This window comes from Aulostomus chinensis, chromosome 10 (assembly GCF_037954235.1).
Source record: "Aulostomus chinensis isolate RoL2024-O1b breed Wild chromosome 10, RoL_Achi_v1.0, whole genome shotgun sequence".
NCBI lineage: Eukaryota > Metazoa > Chordata > Actinopteri > Syngnathiformes > Aulostomidae > Aulostomus > Aulostomus chinensis.
In genome coordinates, this window is record NC_141329.1 from 12,584,104 (window position 1) to 12,597,075 (window position 12,972).

At 41.4% G+C, this 12,972-nt stretch overlaps 1 protein-coding gene across 4 annotated transcripts in view; it reads right to left on the reverse strand.

Moving 5' to 3' along the window:
• Nucleotides 1-12,972, reverse strand: part of LOC147254444 (RNA-binding protein Musashi homolog 2-like) — a 208,296-nt gene that overhangs the window by 76,807 nt on the left and 118,517 nt on the right. The gene's annotated exons all lie outside the window — the stretch shown is intronic.

The window sequence follows — 12,972 nt, forward strand, 5'->3', positions numbered from 1 at the left end:
TTCATGAGGTAGTCACCTGAAATGGTTTTCCAACAGTCTTGAAGGAGTTCCCAGAGATGCTGAGGCCCTTTTGCCTTCACTCTGCGGCCCATCTCATCCCAAACCATCTGGATTGGGTTTTCTGATTGGGTCTCCTTCTTGGTCAAATAGTCCTTACACAGCCTGGAGGTGTGTTTGGGGTCATTGCCCTGTTGAAAAATAAATGATGGGCCAACTAAATGCAAACTGGATGGGATGTTGCTGCAGGATGCTGTGGTAGCCATGCTGGTTCAGTGTGCCTTTACTTTAGAATAAATCCCCAACAGTGTCACCAGCAAAACACCCCCACACCATCACACCTCCTCCTCCATGCTTCACAGTGGGAAGCATGCGTGTAGAGACCATCCGTTCTGTGTTCCACAAAGACACGGCGGTTGGAACCAAAGATCTCACATTTGGACTCATCAGACCAAAGCACAGATTTCCACTGCTCTAATGTTCACTCCTTGTGCTTCTTGGCCCAAAACAAATCTCTTCTGCTTGTTGCTTTTCCTTAGTAGTGTTTCTTAGCAGCTATTTGACCATCGAGGCCTGAATGGCACAGTCTCCTCTGAACAGTTGATGTAGAGATGTGTCTGCAATGTGTAAATGAATTGTGTTTTATGTGTGAAGCACTTTGTAAAATAGTTTTTTGAAAGTTGCTGTACAAATAAAGTTTTATTATTATTATAATTATTATTATTATTATTAATAGGACTCTGTGTGGCATTTATCTGGCCTCTAATCTGAGGTTCTGTTAACTTGTGATGTCTGAGTCTGGTGACTTGGATGAACTCATCCTCAGCAGCAGAGGTGACTCTTGGTCTTCCTTTCCCGGGGCGGTCCTCATGTGAGCCGGTTTTGTCGTAGCGCTCGACGGTTTGACTGCACTCTGGAACACGGTCAAAGTTTTTGCAATTTTCTGGACTTACTGACCTTCAGTTCTTAAAGTAATGATGGACAGTAATTTCTCTTTACTTAGCTGATTGGTTCTTGCCATATTATGAACTCTTAACAGTTGTCACATAGAGCTGTCTTCTGTGTCCCAACCTGACTTCTACACAACACAGCTGATGGTCCCAAACCCATTAAGAGGGCAAGAAATTCCACAAGTGAACCCCGACAAGGCGAACCTGTGAAGTGAAAACCATTTCAAGTGACGACATCATGAAGCTCATTGAGAGAAGACCAAGGGTTTGCAGTGCTGTCAACAAGTCAAAGGGTGGCTACTTTATCTAAAATATAGAACAAATGTAGAGTTATTCAACAATTTTTTTCAACATAATTCTATATATCTTTCTTTATATATTTGATGTCTTCAGGATGTATCTACAATGTAGAAAGTTGTAAAAATAAGGAAAAAACATTAACCTTTTGACTGGTAGTGTATGTACAAACCAAACCAATGTAAACCTAAAAATCCTGAAATCCTAAATGAACTAGGCCAGGCTTATTTGACTCCTTGTGTGGACAGTGTGCTATCTGGTTTTGATTCAGAGCCTGCAACATGCCGACTGTTGACTTTGAGAACTGTGGCAGAGAATAGCTTTTCAGTTGGTATCGATGTCCAAGAATGCCACCTGAGCAGTTGTCAATCAAACTGTTTAAATATGGATCAAGTGCAGTTTAGGATTCAACTCAAAATCACACCCTATGCAGATTAAGACGTAAAATAGACAAAAAAAATTTTTAAGTTTTTTTGATCCATTTTATATCTTAATCTGCATAGGGTGTGATTTGAGATTAATCCTCCTGCACTTGATCCATATGTAGGTATAAACATATATGTGTATATGTATATACATATATAGACACACTATCTGTTGTGTTTTATATATGTCTATACACACATATATGTATATATATATACACTCTCACACACACACACACACACACACACACACACACACACACACACACACACACACACACACACATATATATATATATATATATATATAAACACACAACAGCAGAAGCCACAGCAACAACTTATAACATATTAGTACACATCGTTCATAAAGCAATATTCTATATATAATAGCAACATTTTTTTCCCAAGTCGAGGAAAGCAGAAAAAAAAGGATCACAACAAGGACACAGCAGCGCTACCTAAGAAAAAGAAGAGCAGCTAGTGAGGGAGAGAGATCAGTACTCTGATGTGGTGAGGTGCTCCCTCCATTATGATCACCATCGATTTAGGAAGCTGCTCTTAAAAAGTCTTAAAAGCGATTGATTGTTTATTGTCTTTGACTGAATAAGCATACCAGTGATTAGACACATTAGCCAAACTAACTATACAATTATGAATGTACATATAAGAGGGCCTCTCAAACCTTTTTAAGACATGTATGCCCTTCATCATTCAGCCTTAGCCTCCACAGATGGTACTAACCCCAGTGGTTAGACTAGCAGAGCTAATATTAATGTTGGTTCTTTCAGACAAGGGTGCTGGACAGTCTGGACTCTGTTTTCAGGTAATGTACTGCACCCACCGCTGCTCTCATGGGATGTGGAGTCAGACAGATCACAGTCAGAAAAGAGAAGGTATGGGTCTCAGCAAAATGTGTGTGGGGAAAAAAAACAACAAAAAAAGTCTCCTTTGTGATGGAGGACACAACATATTTTGTGGCATGTCCCCCAAGTATGCAGTACCCAGTTTGGGAATCTTTTGGGAGTCTAGATTAATATACTCCTAAGAGTGATGCTTTAGCAAAATCAATGACCTCTAAACCTAACAGAGCAGTCCTGCAATGACTTGCTGCATTTTCTCAGATAATTCATTGCAGTATAATTGTAAAGAGTGGAGTAGGCCCCAATGTAGCACAATGTCAGGCAGGTGTACTTGGTAATGATTTTTAATATATCGATGAATGAAATACAGGTCTGAGGGGCAATGAAAGCAGTACAATGAGAGTTGGGAGCAGCCACTCTCTAAGCTGTGTGGCGTTTCTGTTCAGGATCTATCAGCGATGTAGTCAAATGGAACTTGAGTCCAGAATCACAATGAGCTGCCGTGGAGAAGGAGGCTCATGGAGCGACTCTGTTGCAGGAATGCATCAAGCAGCCCAGATGAAAGGCAAACAGGAACCAGGAACACAGGGATAAAGCTTGTGGTCAGGGACAGAAGGCTGAGGTGATTACTGGGGAGGTGACATGGAGGGATGGTCCAAGGTAAGTGAGTGGTAATGTCAATCTGAAGGATGCTGGAGGCTCTTGTGTAAACATTAAAGAACAATCAGGCAATGAGTGACTGGAGAGGAGCAGTATGTTTATCAGGTGTATTGGTGATCAGGAGCAGCTGCGTGCACAGGGGAATGGAGTTGGCTGATGAGGAAGGAGTGGCAAGCAGACAGATGAGCTGAGAAGAATGCAGACTGACAATAAAGGTGCATATCTGAAAACAGCCTGATGTTCTTGTATGAGAATATGTTTGTTTTGATGCGAGCGCATCTATCTGTTTTGAACACAAAGGCAGTGAAAATGAGCTTTATTACTTAGGTCGTAACGTGATGTGAGTGAATCAAGAGGCCACTGAAGATGAGTTGTTCAAGCTCTCGGACAGAAAAGAGTAAACTGAAAGTGGAAGTGAACAGTGCAGGGTGAGGGAGGCAGTGTTGACCTTGGAGATGCATCACATTGACCGCTTCTCTCATTCTTACTTTTGCTTTTGGTTGTAGTTTGAAAGATGTTTCATCACATTTGATAATCAAAGGGCTCTGTTTCATTGGACTTCTGGCTAGAGAGAGAGAGAGTTAGCAATGTCAGCTCATCTGGTGCTTTTGCACCCCTATTACCAGTCTCTATGGAATAAAATGAGCAGTGCTGGAGCAATAGACCCACAGAGAGCCCTGAATGTAAGCTAACATGCATTATATTTATTCATCTCTCTGAAAAGCCACCACATTTCCTGGTAACCTTGTATCAGCTGCCACTACCCGTGGTTGTTTGCCAATAACTGTAAATATGAAATGAGGAGATAAGAACCCACTATATAATAAGAAAGTGACTGGGCCTTTGAGAAACAGCCAATCTGAATGTCCATGCTGCTGCCTCCTTCTGTGACTACATAGATTTTTTTTTTTTGGGTAATATCACCTTTATTTTAACCTAGAAGTTGTGATAAGAAGTGATAAGAATATTCCTTTTAAACAAGGACCTGCTGAGGAAATAGTTCCACATTTTTTAGTGGCTCTAAAAATATCCTCATGTATGGCATTTGAACCAATTTTACATCTTCCCCAAAAGCCACAATATTTGGTTGAACACACATTTTTTCACCCAAACAGTAGTGAGAACCCCCCCCCCCCAAAAAAAATCTTAAATTCACTCATTGGATTAATATGATTCACAAAACCCATCTGCACAAAAAATAGAGGAAAAAAAAAAGAGTCATTTTAGACGTTACTGTAAAGATGAACCAGTAGCCATCTGCTATAGCACACATACGCAAAGCAAACATGGAAATAAAAGCAAGAGCAACTTTTTTGCTGCCATCATCATTTGTTTGGTTCTTGTCATCATACTGTATGTAGTGATGCTATCAATAATGATCAATTTAGGAAAATAATAAAACATTCGGATAAAATATTATCAATCAAAGGTGGCACGGTGGTGCAGTGGTCAGCACTGTTGCCTCACAGCAAGAAGTCTCCGGGTTTGAGCCCCGGCTCGAGCATGTGATCTTTCTGTGTGGAGTCTCCATGTTCTCCCTGTTCCTGTGTGGGTTCTCTCTGGTACTCCAGCTTCCTCCAACAGTCCAAAGACATCAAGAGGGGACTAGGCTGATTGATACTCTAAATTGACTGTAGGTGTGACAGTGAGTGTGAATGGTTGTCTGTCTCTATGTGTTGGTCCTGTGATGGACTGGTGACCTGTCACACGGGATAGGCTCCAGCCCCCTGCGACCCATAACAGGATAAGCCAAAGAAAATGGATGGATGGATTATCAATCAAATTCTTAGAGAAATGCACATAGGAAGGAGGAAAAGAGTGACAGAGTGAGGTACCATTAACCGAGATTCCAATTATCCTACAGCTTTTTTTCTGTTATAGACAACAGACAAAGTGTTGCACTGTGGTAGCCATGTGACAACAACATAGATTTGTTAGGGTTGTGAAAAAATCTAGACATTGTGTTGATGTAAATCATTCCACCTTCAAACCCAATGTGGGTTGCAATGAAAGATGGCGCAGTTTTTTTTTAACTCAGAAAAAGATTGTGATGGGATGAAGTACTGTTTATATGTGTGTGGCAATTCTCTGCAGCCATATGCAACTTCATATGGGTTTGGCCACTTGGCAAAAGAGACAAATGGACTCAGACCCATGGATGGACCGACAGTGATTTCCAGGTTTTATAGTAAGATGCCAATATGCCTTTAACTCGTCTGTCAAGCAAGCCCACTAGGTCCTCGAGCTCTATAATGGTCCTTGGGAATTGGAACTGGATATTTAGATTCAGTGAACAGGTGCGGAACAGTTTGTCAGATCTTTCAGTTCTGTGAGACTGAGCTACGACCAATATCGACTATTCCTGGCTTTGAATTGAAATCTGATTGTCACTGTTCTACTAGGTTGGTATACAAGCTATGGTTATCTAGCTGGAAGGTCATATTGTTAAGGCAGGCTTTGGAGTGTTACATGGCTTAAACTGTTAAGCTAGACATCATTGTTTTGCAGGAGACCACTTTGTCCAGGTCAAATGATCGGCCATGCTAGTGTAGACCAAAGGGAGATGTGGTCTGCTGGGGTAGCACAATCTCCTACCTCTATCCCTTTCAAACAAAGAACTAGGGCTGGGCGATTAATCGAATTTTATTCCTCATTGCAAAATCAAAATGTGCCATTAACACATCGCAAGAGTCATGTGTCCACGATGAGAAGGTCATTTTTACATGCTGCGTGTTCGGCCCATGACATTAATTGGTGGTGTGGTGTCAGCTACATACGTGTGTGGTGATAGCTGACATTAGCAAACTAGTGGAGCAGAGGGTAGGCGCGTTACGTGGATGACGGCTGAAGACGAGGACGCAGAGAAAACTAGCGAGCGCACGGAAAATGAGGTGGACCTGGTGGCAAAAAAAATAGCTCCTCACTCATTTGGAGCTATTTTGGGTTCAAACGAGACGACGTCGTTCAAGCTCAGGTACGGTGTAAAACGTGGGGTGGTCGTGGCAACTACGAGGGGAAACACGACCAATCTTCATCAACACCTGAAACACCACCACAAAGAACTGCACAAACAGTTCAAAGACAGCCAAGACGCAAAACAGCCAACAACACAGAGTCCACATGACGTCAAAGGATTGAGCCACCGTCCATTTCTGTGAGTTTAGTGAACGTGACTCTGCAGCCCCTCGTTCGCCCTCCGAGAGGCTCTTCAGCGCGTCAGGGAATGTGGTTACATGTCAGCGCTCCTGCTTGAAACCTAGCAAAGTGGACATGTTGGTGTTCCTGTGTAAGAACTTGAAATAAGAGAAGTGCTAAAGAAGTTTTGGGATGAATAAATCTCCCTTTCTCTTGATTTAGTGGTTCTACATTCCTCACTCCAGTGTTCTCCATCATAGGACTGTAATTGCCACCTGTTTAGCAAGATGATGGCATTGGCAGGTCTCGATCTTTCTAATGGGAGAAATGTTTAATTTGCCAGTTGCCATGTTTAATTTATTTTATTGATGTTTTCTCCCAGATATCTTTTAGTTAGAGTCTTAGAAATTGTTTGAATTTGCCAACAGTCAGGTTAGAGCCTTGCGCAGTTGCAATATGTTAAAAATAAAAGCATCTGTTGGATACAAATAACTGTTCAATTTCTTCATTCAACAGGGATAGGCTATTAAATGTTTGTGGTCTAAGTTAGCTGTAAATATTAAAACAGAAAGATAGGCTTCAATGTACTGTAGCTAATATGTACCCTTTGATATTTCATTAAAAAAAAATATATATCGTTATCGCAATATTGAACAGTGTAATCGCACATCGCATGTTTTCCTGATATTGCCCAGCCCAAAAAGAACAATATAACTGGACTGAGCAGAGTACAGGGATCTTCCCAGCGACAGGAACAACTGATGTACCTGATGGTCCAGAGCATACGACAGATCTTAAATAAGAATGTGTCCAGTGAATAGGGGTGCTACTAAAGAACAAGAATGTCTTGAGCTTCCAGAGACGGTATCCACAACAGGGTGTCATAAGTACTGACCACTGTCTGGCTTAGAATTGACAATACATTGATAGATGTTACCTTTAAGGGCATTTGCAGCTGTTTCTGATGAACAAGACCAACCTTCCCCAAGGAATTAATAAAGTTCAATCTAATCTTCTCTTGTGTTCTGAGTGTGCAGAGACCCTCAGGTTGTTCACGCCACACATTTCACCAGCTACTGCTGTATGAGTAGCTGGATAACCCATTCTAGGAGGCAGTTATGCAGGCTAAAATTCTGGTCTTGAATCTCTGTTCAGGGTCAATTGACTGTGGTGTCAAACTGCTGCAGCTTCAACTGACAAGCGGGTTGCAACATACTAATAGGCTTCTCCCTTATGACTTGTGACATCTGTGACATTGTGATGTGACAAATCTGGAGGACTTGGTGTGACCTCTTACTGACCCCATCATTGGCAACACCTGTGTGGTAATCATGGCTTTTAATCAGCATCTTCATATTCTGCACTTGTGCAAGAGATGCATTATTCTAGAGGGCTGGAAGAAATGTTTGCCAATACTGATAGCATTTGAGAGAAATAAGATCTCTGTGCAAACAGAATAAATCATTGAAGCATAACTCAAACAAATATAAAATAGCTGCCAAATTAAAATGTTTTATTTTTTCATTATAAAATAAATCCTACAGTTGTTCTCATATGAATCAAATGAATTTCATAATTACAAATTTTGAGCTGTTGATTTACCTACAGGGCTTACAGCGTATGGTTACCCTGGTTACCCTTGCCACTGGCAGTGTTATTCCCTTAAGAGTTTGGTGCTAAAGAGAACATTTTCCACATTAGTTGGATTGTTGCATTTGGTTTTATTGGTCTAAATATTTTATCTTTATGAGACTCTTACAACCAAACAAAGAGAAGAAAAAAATATCTGTTACTTCGACTGTAGCAAATAGTGTCTGTTCCCCTGAAGCCTTGAAAAGGAATGTGCTGTTGATCACTCTTCATGGAGGACTGGCTGCACCTGACTGTCTCTGTGAGGCTGCCAACCCCAAGAGACTTGCTGCGGAAAAAAAGCTATTCTCCAGGGAACCTCGGCTTATCCGAGCTGTCAGTCACCATTATGGCTGTGAAGAACACAACAGCAGGTGCAGAGGAGAAGTTCTCTCAGCTCTACATCATAGCTGCCACACATGAAACAACCATGAGCCTTTACGGCAAACAGGTTGCACTGGATATAATGGAAACATGTTGGAGAAAACGTTCAATTATAGTTCCTTAGTCTTCCTTAGTTAATTCAATGATCAATATCAGTGTGTACTTGTCATAGAGACACGACAGATAAAGCCAAAATAAAAATACTTCAAAGTTAACTGAATGTGTAATGGATAGGGACGATCATTTTAAACATGAATGAGAATCGTTAAATGGCGTGAATTAACAGTTATTAGCAGGTTAACCTGCAGTATAAATAGTGAGCAAGTGTGTGACCCACATTTTTCATATGAATTACTTTGTTTTGTGTACGAATAAAACCAAAAGCAACCAGAAAACACAAAGATTCACACAAATTGTCACATCATTGACACCTGTAGCTGCTGAATGGAGGAACCGTAAACATGGAGTGCCCCTACAAGCACCAGCACTAAAGCCTAGATCTCCAATGGCAGAAAATATTAAGTGAAGACTTCTCCATCAGAATAGTTAATTTTATATAGTCCTTTTATTGTATGCATAGATGAACAAAATGAAAACACGTGCTGAATCCTCACGCAAAGCAGGTTTTCTCCAAAAACAGCCGACAGGTTACATCCAGTCCTGCCTGAGTCCAGCTGGTCTCAGAAATAGTGTAATGTCAACATGCTGCCTGTTATCTCTATGGGAAGTCTGTTAATTAATGGCAAAGAAAACCTCCTCCATGATGCTGCCAATGTGTAATGATAACACCTTGCTCACACGTCTGATTTGTTTGTCACCTGTCACGAACATTAGTCACAGCTCACCCTTCCCAGCAACAATGTGAAAAGCACCTACATGCCTTGGAAAACTCTTTATGCACTTTTAGCATTTGTTGCAGGTCTCTGCCTGCCCCTGCCTTCTCTCCTGTAACATTAGCCTAGCACATAGCCATGCACCTTATGCCCACAGGTATGTGTCAACAACACCATCAGAACTTTACAACTTTATTGTCCAACTGACAATAAACTGACGTTCCACCACTGCATTTATTGAAGATCTTCCACATCTGCACAGCGATGTGTCCTAGAATCGAGAAATTTCCACACCACTCATACTTTATCTTCGTTGTAGGAAACAAAAGACATTTAGTGACAGCAGAAGTGTCTTCAAGACAGGCACATATTGTTAAAGGCACGTGAACAAAAAAATGGCAATTAAAATGCTTATTCAAAAGGACTTCGGCATTGAATCATCTGGATCATCCATTTTTCGATGATATAAAACTAGTGTGCTGCATGGCTCAGAGGTAGAGCAGCCATCTAGCAACTGAAGGATTGGTAGTTCAGTCCTCACTTCCCAACGGTGACCATGTTAATGTATCCTTGAAAAAGATCCTGAGCCCCTAATTGCTCCTGTGACAGACTGGCGAACCTTCCAGGGTGTACCCATTCTCTCGGCCAATGTCAGCTGGGAAAGGCTCCAGCCTCTCCCCCCCCACCCCCGGCCCATAAGTGGTATAGAAAATGGATGGATGGATGGATAAAACTAGTGCAGTGCCCATTATATAAGGAACGGGGAGATGGGTTTGTCTTATGTCATTGACCTCAGGGTTCTGACTTTGATCTCTGATTTTGACGGAATAGTCTCTCTGTCATGTGATCACAGAGTGACCACCATCTCAGACTGTCATCCTAACAGTCAAGCAGAATCCCAACTGTCATTTCAGACTTACAGAATCCAGGTTTCAAACTTGGCCCTGCACTTCCTTCTCTTCCGTCACAACTATTCATGGAGACAGAGTTAGACGTCAATCGGACGAATGGTTGTTGAGATAACTGAGTGACAGACAGACACGCAGAGAGTTCTTGAGATTGTCTTGCTTTTAAAGTTAAATAGATAAGAGGAGGAAAAGTTTCATCCTGTTCACATGAGGATATTTCACACTGTTTTTAAGCAGCAAATATTATAGACCATGCAGAACTGAAACTTCGCGCTACTGTTCGAAAATACAATTTGGTTCAGTCACATTTGAGAGAAATCCATTCACATCTGCTGTTGCATTTAGAAAATTACCAACAAAATATAGCATCAATCCGCAACAGCTCCACAAAGTTATTACGGTGACGGGACCAAACATCTTTTGCTACAACAAAATTTCAATCTGATATGTACTTCACAGTGAGCAAACAAATATTTATCAGATATAATAAGGCTGTGGAGACTGAATAGCAGAAACAGAGACTGAATGTCTCCATCTGTAGCAGGAGAGGAGGAGGAGGAGGAGGAGTAGGTGAGGAGAGGAGCTCAGGTGCTCATCACAAACATCCATTTCACAGCAGACACAGCGGCCAAGGACAGCTGATATCCAGGGGGTCAAGCTGAATGAAGGATAACAAATCTCATCCATGAGGAGATGCAAAAGATGAATTAACTACTTTCTCATCTTGTATAAACTCGCTGCTCTGATATGCATGGCTGAAATGATTGTGGAGTGTGTGGTGAATTGACTCTGGCAGGTAATATAGTAAAAGACCTGTCAACGCTGACAAATCTGATTTTTAACTCATTGCAATTGTGGGGGGGGGGGGGAATCTATGTTTAGGTTTGCAGGTAATAGTCAGAGGTAGGAAATAGTCAGAACCTTTAGTAACCACCTAATTAAAGCCAGCACACTCAACCATTTTAAAGCTATTTTTCTCACAAAAGTGGACCTTGCCTTTCCAGTACTCACAAATGATCAATGTTCTCTGCCCAACATGTTGCATAAATGGTTCTGAAGAGTTTCTGTCATCGGAAATGCTTGGAAGGCCACATGGAGGGTACAGTCATGCACTTATCTTGTGCTGCTCCACTTCACTGCAATGAACTCGTCTGAGATGAACAAGGACACAGCTTAGATTACCAACGTGCTAAGTGCATTGCATGATGGTCAGAATGTTGTCTTACTGTATATGCTCTGAAAATTTCTCAGAGGCACAGGAATCTCAGTCCAAGGCTAGGCACTGCAGCTGCTGTCCACCAGCTGCAAAACACAAGAAATAACTTGCTCTGGTCTGCACAAACACTTATTGGCTCAGAAACGCTCTCAACAACTTTCGAACTCCTCCCCAAACTGTGATCAACAACAAGGAGGAAGTCATCTCAAACCAGCGTAATGGTTATTAACAGTGACAACCCATTGTATTAACCAATGTATTTTGTCCTCTGATCCTATTTATCACATTAGATTTTTTTTGAATGAATGAAGAAAAAGCTGTGAAAACATGACTTGGGATGTCAGATGTGTGTGTTTGTTTAAGTAATGTAATCTAATTTATCCACTCTGGGGCAGAGAGGGACGTGGAGATGGTGATGGGTACTAGAGTGACTGGATGTGTGTGTTCGTCTTATATATATGTGCCTCTTTTGCTAGTGGCCTGTTTACACTTAGAGCCATTTCTGTTTACTTGTATGAGGAAATCTGTGTAAATTGGGAAACTACGTACGCGCGTTTCATTTTTTACATTTTACATACACTTCGAAAAATCCCAAGTTGTCATCACTAAGCCTCGTGGGTGGTGGCTGCAGTGTGTTTTTAGGTTTGATTTCGATACATTAGAAGAGTCAGATAGACCTTATTTATTTTTTCAAGAAAGTTAGCACAAATTGGGGAAAGATAGGTAAGTGATTGTTTTGTTCTTTTTATGGTTTCTCAACATCTGCAAACCCTCCCGGAGTTCCCTGCCTCTGCGCATGTGTCACCTGGACATGGGACCATTATGATTAACAACCTTCAGGTCAGACAACAACGGCATGTTGCATCCCTTATTTCCCCTGGAGCTTCAAACCTCTTTGAGGGTTGTAACATGGGTAGAGGAGGAAGAGACAGAGACGAGAGGAAGAATGTTCATTTCCATGTCTGAGCTCCAGATCATAAGCCTACCTGTGCTTCCTAAAATGTTTAATTGGAAAATAACTTTTTTTTTTAAATTTAATGTACTTGAGTAGGTTTCTCAAATTGGTAATTTAATGTTTGTCAACATCATTTTGTGATATTCGGTATTCTATTCACCAGTGGAATTGTACTTTACACCAGTGATGCTGAAAATTGTGTGAATGTAAAAATACTGCTGTCAGGACAACTAGTCCGAGGGTTTTAGATGGACCCAATAGGCAAACACAAGGCACAGAGAAAAGGAGCCGTGAACAGACAAAAGATTTATTCAGAACCAAAACAAACTCCAATAATAAGCAAACAATTTCTAGTACTAAAGAAACACAAAATCAGCCCTAAACTAAACAATCACTACGCCGTGGCGAGCGGGTAGGAAAAAACACACTAATTCTAAGGAAAAAAACTAACTAAAGACGGAACCACTACGGGAACGATGCAAGAACCCAAACAATGCTACAAACTCAGAAACTGGACAAATACAAGGAAACAACTAACAAGGCACGCGATCTAGAGACACAAGGGAAAGATGGCTGGAGAGTCAGGCAAGGACCATGACAATCTGGCAGTGAGGTGACGCTGCCACGCTGCTTAAGAGCAGGGAGAGTAATGAGGGAGATGAGCCTCAGGTGTGCAGTAGGCCTGCTGCACCGCTAGGCCACACCTCCCCCGCAGAGTTA